Below are 14199 nucleotides of genomic sequence, written 5' to 3'. Positions count from 1 at the left end.
AACTGAGGCATTTGGCCTTAATGTAGATATACGGCCCTGCATGTTAAAATAAAAGTGAGGTAATGTTTCCTGAGACAATTAATATACCTAAAGTTAAATGAAACCAATTTTCAGACATTTAAATAATATTTAAACTTTTATTACTAAAAAAAATGGGAATTCAGTAGTGTTTCCCGATTTTTTTGTGTGGAAAAAAGATGAATTTATGAAGAATCTGGTGTCATCTCTTACTTTCGATTATACCTGCTGAGTTTAATATTTATTTTCAATACATTGCAAGTCAAGTAATTTATTTTCAAACTACCACAGAACAAACCATTTATTTTAAGTTAAACTTTGTGATTATCAAGGCTGAGTTATTTATTTTCAAAATCCTCCTGCCCCCCCCCCCCCTTCCACCCGAATATCAAATGGTCGTCTCCTAACGCATTATTCAAAAGGGGTACTTAAATATAGATTACAATTCAACAATAAACTACAAATACCATTATATCAAGGATTTGTATAGTAAGACCTCAGTAAGACTTACTATACAAATCCTTGATTATACTAAAACAGGCATTTTTGTCACACTATCATGATTGAGTTATTGCAATATAGTACGGACCATCCCGCTCTTAGTGTGTACATAGACTTCTCTAAGTATTGTAGTAAAAGTGGGACAGGTCATATATATTTTATGAAGACTCCAGTGTTGTGTAACCATACTCAACAAGAGAGTTCTCCAGACAGCGGAGGAAAGATACAGAACAATAACAACAACCGCTTCAATAACAAGTGCATTGTGGGATATGTTTATCGATCTCCACGTTTACTTGTACAATGTAAGTACGTTACTGTCACTCTTCAGAAGACTGTTTAAATAGATAATTTGTTTAATTCCTGGTAGGAGAATACAATGAAAATAAAAATACTCGCAGGAGGTATATTTATTAAATTTTAAACCAGCTGAGACATCTTTTTAGAATATAATTTAAATAGATGATCCATGGATCACTGCCTGATAGATAACTCGATCGGCCAAATTACTGCATAAATTATTGAATAACAAATGCAAACACAGACTAAATGAACTCGGCTTACCAGTATACGTATTAGCAGCCAGTACGATAAGTTACTTTTATTTAAAATCGGAACATATTTCATTTTTTCCCATATATCTCAGGTATATTTCTATATATATATGAGGGGGAATAACATGAATAATATGAGACAAGTGCCTGTACTAGAACATATGTACACAAGAACCCGTGTCCGTTGGCCCTGATTCATGTTCGCCCTAGTACCTGTTCTCCCTGATTGATACCTGTTGGCCCAGGGTCCATTTGGCCTGATTTTATTATTTTTCTAATTGTTGTCTTAGTCTCATTTATATTTTAAGTATTTGAACAAAATATGTTAAAGTTTGTTGAAAAATTGACAGAATATTTATATTGCTGCAATCAATTTATCATTTTCCATTTGATTTGCAGAGTAGAATACTGGAATACAATGCATTTATCTTTATTGATATTTGTAAACAAAATAATTGTATTCAGTCAATCACGAATGTATGCAGTATGTAAATGTAAATAAATATGAACTTGTAAATTTTATCTGTTTCATAATTTACAGTTTTTACATGTCATCTGAAAAACTTCTTTCACTGATTAATAATTATCAAATATCCTCAGACACGGCTAAACCAATTGACAACAGAAAACTAAGAAATGCCATGTTGAAAGATTGGGAAAAAATCTCAAAACTCACTCAGAAGAAAAACTATGCACATAATATGTTACCTTTAAATCAAATTTTGGTTGTCATGGTTGTGAAAAATATCTTAATATTGTTAAAAAATTTGAAGATAGACGGAGTCTAACAAGATTTCGCATATCTGCTCATCATTTACTTATAGAGAGAGGTAGATATAGTAATACTCCCCGACACAATAGAATATGTAAGAGATGTTGTAGTAATGAGGTCGAAGATGAAACACATTTTCTTTTCAACTGTGATAGTTTACATCGGACCAAAGGAAAGACATGATAACAATGATAAATAATTGCTGCAAGAATTTTAAAAATCTTGACCCTAACCAAAAACTGATATGGTTAATGAATAATGAAGATGAGAATTTATTATCAGAATTATGCATGTTCATTAAGAAATATGAAAAGTTTTAATGGGATTTATCTCCCTCTACTACTTGTAATTTGAACTTTATATTTTCTCTATATAGTGAGTTCTAGAGCACTGTCCCTTGATGAATATTGCCCAGTAGCAATGTCAACCCTTGCTGCTGTGCATTAATCATGAGGAGAATCACTATTGGAGTAATCTCATGTATCTGTAGCTAGTTCTGAAGGATCTCCCCTTGATGACCTTTGCATTGTTGTGATGTAAAAGTCCCTCACTGCTGTGCACTGGTCATGAGGAGAACTACTGCAGAATGAGATACTATATTCCTGGTTCTATTTTTACTTTTTGTTTCCGTATTAATAAACTTTATATAATCATGATAATATTCTTTAATATTAAATCGACCTCATTGCACTAAATGCCTCTTACCTTAATTATATCCTACATTGCTCATATTATCAATTTATTATTTGTGTATTACTTATAATATTGTGTATTTCACTAATGTTTATGTAATCATTGTATGATGTTTTTGTATCTTGCCCAACAAGGGCCCATGATTGGTTTAATAAAATAATGTCTAATGTACATTTTTGTACAAAATGTACTTCATTGTTTTTTTTTATTTCAAGCTGACTATTTTATCAAAACAAAATGTTTGTTTTTTATTATTAATCCACCATAAGACAAGTATCACAATAATCAGTCATTGGAACAATTAATGATCCTAAACAAATCCAAAAATTTCAAGAATATACATAATATATATATCATAGAAATATCTGAAAAAGCTTATTCAACTTCAATGCATTCAATATTAATATTTTTTAATAGTCATTATAGTAGGGCGAACAGACTCTATTGGCGAACGAACTCAGAGTGAATGGACCCAGGGCGAACATGTTATTAGGGCGATTGGTTCCGATACCTGTACACAATCATACAAATATATTTGCAACAAACACCTCCATGTCCCTCTATGTGCATTGACTGTATCCGTAAAGTGGGGGTATCATTGGGGAGTTCTGAACCCTGATCCTACTTATTGTTTTGTCAGATTCCTGTATCCCAATTACACTATACATGTATATATACATGTATGCACATTCTGTACTAAGCAATTCTCAATTTTTGGTAATTTCCCCTGTCTCGCTAGACTTTATTTCCCGTTTTTATGGCACAATAATTTGACTTTCACATGTTACGCTTACAAAATTCAGCAATCCCACGTCAGGCTTATAATTAGACCCCAATGAGACCCACTACAGTTTGCCTGGTATTTAGAAGATGGTCAAATCAGTAGATGGAAGATGTATATTTCAGATCTACATAAACTTAAATATCTCAAATTAAAGTCATAAGAAACCTCAAATCAAAAAAAATAATGCATATATGTTTTTTTATAACTCCATGGATAGTTTTCATTATAAAACTTATGTACATATACTTTTTTCTGAAGAAAATTCTTTAATTTATTCATATTTAGAAGAAGTTTACTTTATTTAAATTGCTTCCTTTGTCAGGGGTACTACATGTACTTGTACAAGTGTATTTTATTTACTTAGAGAAGTAAAAAAAAATATACACATATAAGTAAATTTGTAGGATACTTACAGTGTCCCTTAGGCATTTAGAATTTTTTACTTGTATAAGTAAAAAAATCATCCTTTCTTCTTTTCTTGAATTCTTAAGATTTCTTTGCTCTAATAGAATTTTAAATTGTGTACCCTTTACAGATGTCTTTACTAATCATTTAAGTGTAATTTCATGGACAATGAAAATCCCATTTGTCTGTTATCTTCATAACACTGCTCATTTACAAGCCCCAAAGGAACAATTTTTGATTGCCTTGCGCAAATATACAAGATCTTTGCTCAATCAGTTTCTCTGATGAATTAATGAGATGAAACTTTGAACTTTAATGAAAAAATTTGAGCAAACCTGGGAAAAATCATTAAAGGCATGATTTTACATCTCAAAACTTGAGGATTTTTGTGGGATTGTAAGAAAAATTTACTTATACAGGTAAATTTTTTAGAAAATTAAAGGGAGATTATTCAAACATTATTTATTTACTTATATGTGTATATTTTTTTTTACTTCTTCTAGTAAATAAAATACACTTGTACAAGTAGAACCCCTGACATGTCCTTCCAGGAAGCTATTCCCCCGACATATTTTCCGTATGCAAAGTGACCTCAGTGTGATCCATCTCGTAAAAATCTGGTGATCACAATACGCATTGATGTCTTTAAAATAAACTGTTATCTGAATTTAAATGTTAAACATGTCATGTGCTCAATTTCCGGGCTTTTTATACGACCGCAAAAATTGAAAATTTTTTGGTCGTATAATGGTAAGATGTCGTCGTCTGCGTCATCGTCTTCCGAAGACACATTGGTTTCAAGGTACATGTAATAACTTTAGTTTAAATGAATAGATCTTCATTTAATTTTTCAGAAGGTTGGAATTGATTTTGGGGATGATGGTCCCAACCGATTAGGACAATTAGGGCCCAAAAGGGGCCCAAAACAATCATGTTTCTAGTTTCAGGATAATAACTTGTGTAGAAGTATTTCAATTGCTCTGAAATCATACCGCAATGTTTAAAACCACAAGTAGAAGGTTTGGATTCATTTTAGGGGTTATGGAGCCAAAGTTTAGGAATTAAGGGCCAGAAAGGGGTCAAAACAAGCTTTTTTCTAGTTTCAAGACAATAACTTATGTGTAATTGTATGGATCTCTCTGAAATTGTACCACAATATACCATATAACAAAGGGGAGGCTGGGATTAAGTTTTGAGTTAATTGCCCAAAATATGTAGGAATTAGGGGCCAAAAAAGGGCCAAAAAGAAGCATGTTTCTAGTTTCCAAACAATCATGACAATAACTTGTGTTTAAGTGTATGGATATCTCTGAAATTGTACTACAAGGTTCAATACTGCAATGGAAAGCATGGGATTGAGTTTAAGGGTTATTGCTCCAAGGGGGGTTCAAAAAGTTGGGGGGGGGGGATTTTTTGTTTACCATTTTTCAGTCAGGGATATAACTCTATAGGGTTATTACAGAAAAATAACATACATTTGTTATTGTAGTCTAAAAAATCAAAGAACTGTGATAACTTATGTATGTTACATGTTTCAAAGGGACAATATACATCATTAGTTTCGTTAAAATTTGTAAAAGTTCTATTGATATTACTTTTGTCTATATGTATACTTAATTATTGAAAGATACAATGTATAACAGTTCATAGTATGCCATTTTGCATAATACACCTATATGTTATCACAGAAAAAATATGCCTGTAATAACTAAAGGGTGTTATCACAGCTTCTCTATATCACTTCAAATGATTTACTCAGACATAGATCATGCCTAATTACAATGTACTTTAATTTATTGTAAGAAATAATGACCAGAGCATGTAATGAGGTTCTGCACAAGTTTCTCAGTAATTCCCAAGTGTCTTATATAATAAGTTACATTCCTTTAATACATTTGTAACTAAGCCTTGTTATTACAGCTAAGTTTATCCCTTAATAGCTTCGTCTCATTGATTTACCATGGTTAATCAAAAATGTATTAAATTAATTAAGAAATTAGTTATCAAGGCTATGCATTTAGTTTCTGCGCAAAGTCTCAAAAGTTCCCGAGAGCCCACTATAAATGAAATAATTTTACAAATAACAAACATATGTTATTACAGATTTGGTAAATTTTAGGAAGAAAATCTGTAATAACACACGCAAGTTATTTTCTGTAATAACCCTATAGAGTTATATCTCTGACTGTTTTTTAAAGGGCTTCCTTTTTTTTCAAAGAAGTTTCAAGAAGAAATCTTCAATTGCACAGTATTGTGCAATAGATTTGTTAGATCTTTGACCCCATTAATTTTGTGAATATACAAAAACCTATATTATGTCAAACATGTCAAAAATTTGATCACAATCCAAATTCAGACAGATTCAAGCTTGAATATTGTGACCAAATTTGTCCAAATTATCAGGGTTCAATCACTGTGGTCGTATAAAGCTGCGCCCTGCGTAGCACCTGGTTGCACAATAACTTTAAGCCCCAGTCCCACTAGACCACAATCGCACCACGCTCACCGTGATCTAAAATAAATTCAGATCGTGGTGAGGTAGTGGTATGAGCGGCATGAAAATGTAAATTTTTCATTGCTTTCACGATGCTGCTGATGCTACTAGTAGTAGATGTCCTCATCACGCGTCTACAACGATCCCGCTACTATTATACCACGTTATCACCGTGCTTATTCTGCGACCTCAGTACGCTTATCAAGATCTGTCTACGCTCATCACGTTCTCACTATGACCATACCACGAGTTATCTGATTGCAGCACGATCTTACCACGCTTCTTCTGCAATTATAGCACGTTCTTACCAAGATTATACTACATGTACGTTCATACCGCGATTTTACTATGTTCTCAGCAATAACGTCAACATCCTGTTCCATATCAATACAGTTCCATTGCTTCTATTTCTGATTAATACATGTAAGTAGATTTCACGGAAACAATACAGTCATGCCACCAAAATCTACTAGAACACATGGTCGTGGTGGTAGGGATTGATGTAGAGGAAGAGGAAGCTTTGATAGTTACGAATTCTGATAAAGCAGAGATGTCGGACAGACCAATCAAACCGAATTTACAACCTATTGCTGGTCCATAAAGCTCAAATGACGATATTTTAGTGAACGATAGCAGAGATGACACAGATGTGTCAATAGATATAGGAAGATGTGGTCACTCTCCATCCAAATAACAATTTATAAAATTTATAAAATTTACCCATTTAAGGCCAATGTACGGCCTTCAACAGGGAGCCTTGGCTCACATCGAACAGCAAGCTATAAGGGCCCCAAAAATTACTAGTGTAAAACCATTCAAACTGGAAAACCAACGCCGGTCTAATCTTTATAAAAACGAGAAGCATAGTTGAGCTGTTAGAGAAAAAGGACAAGAAGTCCTAATTACATACAGACAAACAAAACCTAGAGAGATTTAATAAATTTGTTTGTGAAAATGACAATGAGAATGATGGTCATAGTATGAACGTAGTCAGGTCGTAAGAAGAGAGTGATGAGGACCGCAAGGGCGTGCTAGAATCGTACTATGGTCGTGAACAGCGTGGTATAGTCGTAGTGGAAGCGTAGTTGGGTCACGGTGAGAACGTGATGGTCGTTGTGAGGTCGTAATAACGTCGCTATGAGATCATAGCGCAGTATCTCCGAAAAGAATCACGCTCTCGCTACGATGGTACAGCGACCTTTGCGATCTTACTACGATCTTAGTGTGCTCTCACTACGCTTCTACTACGACCTGATTTCGCCACGACCGCACCACAAAGATGGCCACGCTCATCACGATCTCAAAGACCTCTCCACGACAGTGACACAACCTTACTTCGATCTATACAATCGTACTCCGATCATCTAAATTTGCATTTTTTTCACCGATTTGTAGTGCGATCGTGGCCTAGTGGGACTGCGGTATTAGTATAAGTTAATAGAAATCTATGATATTTTAACACAAGATATACATTGTATGACCACAAAAGGAAGGTTTGGATTGATTTTGGGAGTTTTGGTCCCAACGAATTAGGGGCCAAAAGGGTCCAAAATTAAACTTGTTTGATTTCATCAAAAATTGAACCAAAAGGGTTCTTTGATATACCAAATCTAACTGTGTATTTAGATTCTTAATTTTTGGTCCTGTTTTCAAATTGGTCTACATTAAGGTCCAAAGGGTCCAAAATTAAACTTAGTTTGATTTTAACAAAAATTGAATTCTTGGGGTTCTTTGATATGCTGAATCTTAACATATACTTATTTTTTTTTATTATGGGCCCAGTTTTCAATTAGTTGGTCCAAATCGGGGTCCAAAATCAAACTTTGTTTGTTTTCAACAAAAATTCAATATATGGGGTTCTTCAATATGCTGAATCTATAACCATGTAAAAATGTATTTAGATTTTTAATATTTAGGACCGGTTATCAAATTGGTCCACATTGAGGTCTAAAGGGTCCAAAATTGAACTTTATTTGATTTCATCAAAAATTTAATTCTTTGGATTCTTTGATATGATGAATCTAACCATGTATTTAGATTTTTGGATATTGGAATACCACAAAGGGATGGTAAGAATTGTCTTTGGGAGTTATGGCTCAAACCGTTAAGAAATAAGTTGCAAAAAAGGGGGGAAAAGGGTTTCCAGGTTAATGGACAATTACTTAAGTACAAAACATAATTAAAAAGCAGTGTACTGTTGGTAATTGAAACTCATTTTAATAGCTCACCTAATCTGCTCTTAAATTATGTATATTGGAAATTTGCCAAAAACTTTGTTATTAATAAATTCCATTGGAAATTTGCCAATATGAAATGTTGCATTAGAGTTTATATTTTATGATGTATTTAAATGAGTAGTTATTGTTGAAAACTCCATTAGAAATTTGAATTGAGATCATTTTTGGAATAAGGTAAAGGGGGAGGTGAAAAAAAAAATTGGTGGGGGTTCAATTTTTCTTATTTCAGATTTCAGAAATGAAAAAGAAAATTTCTTCAAATATCAAAGGATTAATATTCAACAGCATAGTGAATTGCTCAAAAGCAAAAAAAAATATTTTAAGTTCATTAGACCACATTCATTCTGTGTCAGAAACCTATGCTGTGTCAACTATTTAATCACAATCCAAATTCAGAGCTGTATCCAGTTTGAATGTTGTACGTGTCTATACTAGCCCCAACTGTTCAGGGTTTGACCTCTGCGGTCGTATAAAGCTGCCCCCTGCGGAGCATCTGGTTTGTCGATTGTTGACAAACAGGTGACAATCGTTAAACTTTGGCTTCAAAACCCAAACTTTAATTACATGTACCTGCCATATTTTCACAACAACACTGACAGATTGAAAAAAAATTTGACGATTAATATACGAAATTTACACGAAAAAAATGATAAATTCGTGCACAGAAGACTAAGTTTATGATGTTTGTATGCATTGGTTCAAGAATTGAAAGAACATTATTTTTCACGGGTCACTCGTTTCTTATAACTTTAATATATAAAAGTTTAAAAAAAAAAAGTCATGCTAATTCAATCGGTTAATCTCCTGTATTTAGCATGTCAGTAATTAATTGAATTATGCTCATTGAAATTGAAGATACCTGAGGTAAACATACTGTACATGGTAATGTGAGAAGACATTTTTTTGAAACTTTACAAAAAAAAGGCAAATGCAAAGTAATTTGCACATGTTGCATGAACAAACCATATTAATGTAAACAAAATATAATGTTCCTTGTGATAGCTATATGTTCTACCTTGGGCAAGAGTAACAAAATAAAATCAGACATCATGGACATATATCATGTATATACATAGTTGAATAGATATTTAATTTCAGTTGTTTGCTTATTTATTCACCAATAACTTGATAATTTGTAAAACTAAAAAAAATGGGATAAACATGATAAATGTTTCTTACTTTCTTTAAATTTACTGATATTTTCAAAAAACATGTATGGTCATCTTGTACTGGACCGTCTGAGTATTCTCCTATGGTATGAGTAGATGTATACAACTGTACATGTACAGTTCAAATACTCATATGGTCTGGAACATATATATATAAGGATGCATGACTCATTTGATTGAACTGGACCTATGATATCATTATACAGTAACTTCCATGTGTACTGATGACACTTTTTTATACGACTGCAAAGTCATATATTGGTATATAGTTGTCTGCCTCAGCATAGTCCAAAGACATTTGGTTTCCAGACAATAACTTAAGTATAAGTTAATAGAATTCTATAAAATTTAAACATAAGGTTTAAAATTTGAAACCACAAAAGAAAGTTGGGATTGATTTTGGGCTTTATGGTCCCAATAGTTTAGGAATAAGGGACCAAAAAGGTGTCCAAAGAAGCATACTTTCCAGACAAAATCTTGTGGAACAGTGTATGGATCTCTTTGAAATTATACCACAAGTTTCCATACCTGACAAAGTGATGGTTAGGATTGACTTTTGAGGTTATGGCTCAAACCGTATAGGAATTAGGGGCAAAAAAGAAGGAAAAACACGGGTGGACTGGTATAATTAAACTCATTCTCCCTAAAGAGATTTCTGGAAAATCAGGCATTTTCGAAAATTTGCAATCATATATATGCAAATTATATGCAAATTAGCAGACTCTTGATGCTGTAACTGATGCTCATCTATTAAACTATATGTATGTATCAGGATTTGGGGGCAGATGGCACGGTTGGGGGTGGGGTGGGAAGTGGAAGATTTTGTCGTAGGTTTGAACCCACCCCCACTGAAAAATGGTCATTTTTCGTCTACATTTGTGTATTTTCCGATATTAAAACGACCTTGAGAGGTGAACATTGACCAGACTGTGTTTCTTTGTCATTCAAGTCTTATACTTTAGTTACTGCAGTCCATTCATGCTAGCTGGGAGAATATGGGACTTTAGTGTCTTGCTGGCGAATTATTATTGTCTAGTCAGGTCTGCCTAAATGTCTGTTTTTACGGATTTCTGACAAAACGGTGTCCTAGATTTTACAGACTAGATTCCTATTGGCCTCTTTGTGTTCCTATAACACATATGCATGCATTTACAATAATATTTTATACCTGCAATATCTACCAGTTACGTAGTGGCCATTAAAAGATGCCCACCCCCACCTGATTTTGACTACTTTTCACGTTTTTTAGCTCACCTGGCCCGAAGGGCCAAGTGAGCTTTTCCCATCACTTTGCGTCCGTCGTCCGTCGTCCGTCGTCGTCCGTCGTCGTCGTCCGTCGTCGTTAACTTTTACAAAAATCTTCTCCTCTGAAACTACTGGGCCAAATTAAACCAAACTTGGCCACAATCATCATTGGGGTATCTAGTTTTAAAAATGTGTGGCGTGACCCGGCCAACCAACCAAGATGGCCGCCATGGCTAAAAATAGAACATAGGGGTAAAATGCAGTTTTTGGCTTATAACTCAAAAACCAAAGCATTTAGAGCAAATCTGACATGGGGTAAAATTGTTTATCAGGTCAAGATCTATCTGCCCTGACATTTTCAGATGAATAGGACAACCCGTTGTTGGGTTGCTGCCCCTGAATTGATAATTTTAAGAAAATTTTGCTGTTTTTATGCCCCACCTACGATAGTAGAGGGGCATTATGTTTTCTGGTCTGTGCGTCCGTTCGTTCGTTCGTCCGTCCGTCTGTTCGTTCGTTCGTTCGTTCGTCCGTCTGTCCCGCTTCAGGTTAAAGTTTTTGGTCAAGGTAGTTTTTGATGAAGTTGAAGTCCAATCAACTTGAAACTTTGTACACATGTTCCTTATGATATGATCTTTCTAATTTTAAAGCCAAATTAAACTTTTGACCCCAATTTCACGGTCCACTGAACATAGAAAATGAAAGTGCATGTTTCAGGTTAAAGTTTTTCAGGTTAAAGTTTTTGGTCAAGGTAGTTTTTGATGAAGTTGAAGTCCAATCAACTTGAAATTTAGTACACATGTTCCTTATGATATGATCTTTCTAATTTTAAAGCCAAATTAAACTTTTGACCCCAATTTCACGGTCCACTGAACATAGAAAATGAAAGTGCATGTTTCAGGTTAAAGTTTTTCAGGTTAAAGTTTTTGGTCAAGGTAGTTTTTGATGAAGTTGAAGTCCAATCAACTTGAAACTTAGTACACATGTTCCTTATGATATGATCTTTCTAATTTTAAAGCCAAATTAAACTTTTGACCCCAATTTCACGGTCCACTGAACATAGAAAATGAAAGTGCATGTTTCAGGTTAAAGTTTTTGGTCAAGGTAGTTTTTGATGAAGTTGAAGTCCAATCAACTTGAAACTTAGTACACATGTTCCTTATGATATGATCTTTCTAATTTTAAAGCCAAATTAAACTTTTGACCCCAATTTCACGGTCCACTGAACATAGAAAATGAAAGTGCATGTTTCAGGTTAAAGTTTTTGGTCAAGGTAGTTTTTGATGAAGTTGAAGTCCAATCAACTTGAAACTTAGTACACATGTTCCTTATGATATGATCTTTCTAATTTTAAAGCCAAATTAAACTTTTGACCCCAATTTCAGGGTCCACTGAACATAGAAAATGAAAGTGCATGTTTCAGGTTAAAGTTTTTGGTCAAGGTAGTTTTTGATGAAGTTGAAGTCCAATCAACTTGATACTTAGTACACATGTTCCCTATGATATTATCTTTCTAATTTTAATGCCTAATTATATTTTTTATCCAATTTCATGGTCCATTGAACATGGAAAATGATAGTGTGAGTGGGGCATCCGTGTACTTTGGACACATTCTTGTTGGTTATTATCTTGAATATTATTATAGATAGAGATAAACTGTAAACAGCAATAATGTTCAGCAAAGTAAGATTTACAAATAAGTCAACGTGACCGAAATGGTCAGTTGACCCCTTTAGGAGTTATTGCCCTTTTTAGTCCATTTTTAACCATTTTTCGTAAATCTTAGTTATCTTTTACAAAAATCTTCTCCTCTAAAACTATTGGGTCAAATTAATCCAAACTTGGCCACAATCATCATTGGGGTATCTAGTTAAAAAAATGTGTGGCGTGACCCGGCCAACCAACTAAGATGGCCGCCATGGCTAAAAATAGAACATAGGGGTAAAATGCAGTTTTTGGCTTATAACTCAAAAACCAAAGCATTAAGAGCAAATCTGACATGTGGTAAAATTGTTCATCAGGTCAAGATCTATCTGCCCTGAAATTTTCAGATGAAACGGACATTCCGTTGTTGGGTTACTGCCCCTGAAATGGTAATTTTAAGGAAATTTGGCTGTTTTTGGTTATTATCATGAATATTATTATAGATAGAGATAAACTGTAAACAGCAATAATGTTCAGCAAAGTAAGATCTACAAATAAGTCAACATGACCAAAATGGTCAGTTGACCACTTTAGGAGTTATTGCCCTTTATAGTCAATTTTTAACCATTTTTCGTAAATCTTAGTAATCTTTTAGAAAAATCTTCTCCTCTGAAACTACTGGGCCAAATTTAACCAAACTTAGCCATAATTGGGGTATCTAGTTAAAAAAAATGTGTCCGGTAACTCGGCCAACAAACCAATATGGCCGCCATGGCTAAAAATAGAACATGGTGGTAAAATGCAGTTTTTGGCTTATAACTCAAAAACCAAAGCATTAAGAGCAAATCTGACAGGAAGTAAAATTGTTGATCAGGTCACGATCTATCTGCCCTGGAATTTTCAGATGAATCGGATAATCGGTTGTTAGGTTGCTGCCCCTGAATTGGTAATTTTGAGGAAATTTTGCTGTTTTTTTTTGTTATCTTGAATATTATTATAGATAGAGATAAACTGTAAACAACAATAATGTACAGCAAAGTAGGAACTAAAGATAAGTCACTATGACCAAAATAGTCAATTGACCCCCTAAGGAGTCATTGCCCTTCATAGTCAATTTTTAACAATTTTCTTAAAATTTGAAGATTTTCAATAACATTTTCCACAGAAAGTACAGGCTCTTTAGAGCCTCTAGTTCTGATTTTGAACTCTTAAACGGCTTTGGCTTTCGAAGTGCCATATATTTTTAAAAGACGTCTGAGAAGAGTTTATGGACCATGAACTTCTTGGTTGAAGTCCCTGTTATCATGACAGTTCAGGTGGGACAGTTTAAAAAAGGTATGGAGGGTCGAACGGGCCATCAAAGAATGGTTGTCGCCATCACGCTTACAGTCCAGATTGGGGGTTAAAGGGTTAATGGACAATTACTTTTAAGTAAAATTTGGATTACCTCCCTTACACTGCTTTTTATGCCCCACCTACGATAGTAGAGGGGCATTATGTTTTCTGGTCTGTGCGTCCGTTCGTTCTTCTGTTCGTCTGTCTGTTTGTCCGTCTGTTCTCCCGTCCGTTCGTCTGTTTGTTCGTTCGTCTGTCCCGCTTCAGGTTAAAGTTTTTGGTCGAGGTAGTTTTTGATGACGTTGAAGTCAAATCAACCTGAAACTTAGTATACATGTTACTAAATAA

The 14199-nt window shown here is 34.1% G+C and overlaps 1 protein-coding gene across 5 annotated transcripts in view; it reads left to right on the top strand.

Moving 5' to 3' along the window:
* Nucleotides 1-720: 720 nt before the first annotated feature.
* Nucleotides 721-14199, top strand: part of LOC143076161 (rabphilin-3A-like) — a 111178-nt gene continuing 97699 nt past the window's right edge. For 2 of the 5 annotated variants that reach the window (XM_076251840.1, XM_076251843.1), the window contains exon 1: nucleotides 761-824. The gene's annotated coding sequence lies outside the window, so the exon portion shown is untranslated. The other 3 variants (XM_076251842.1, XM_076251844.1, XM_076251841.1) reach the window with 3 other exon arrangements.

Source organism: Mytilus galloprovincialis, chromosome 5 (assembly GCF_965363235.1).
Source record: "Mytilus galloprovincialis chromosome 5, xbMytGall1.hap1.1, whole genome shotgun sequence".
In the NCBI taxonomy this organism is placed as follows: Eukaryota; Metazoa; Mollusca; class Bivalvia; order Mytilida; family Mytilidae; genus Mytilus; species Mytilus galloprovincialis.
Note: the sequence above shows the minus strand (reverse complement) of the source record. Positions and strands in the feature narration are given on the sequence as shown.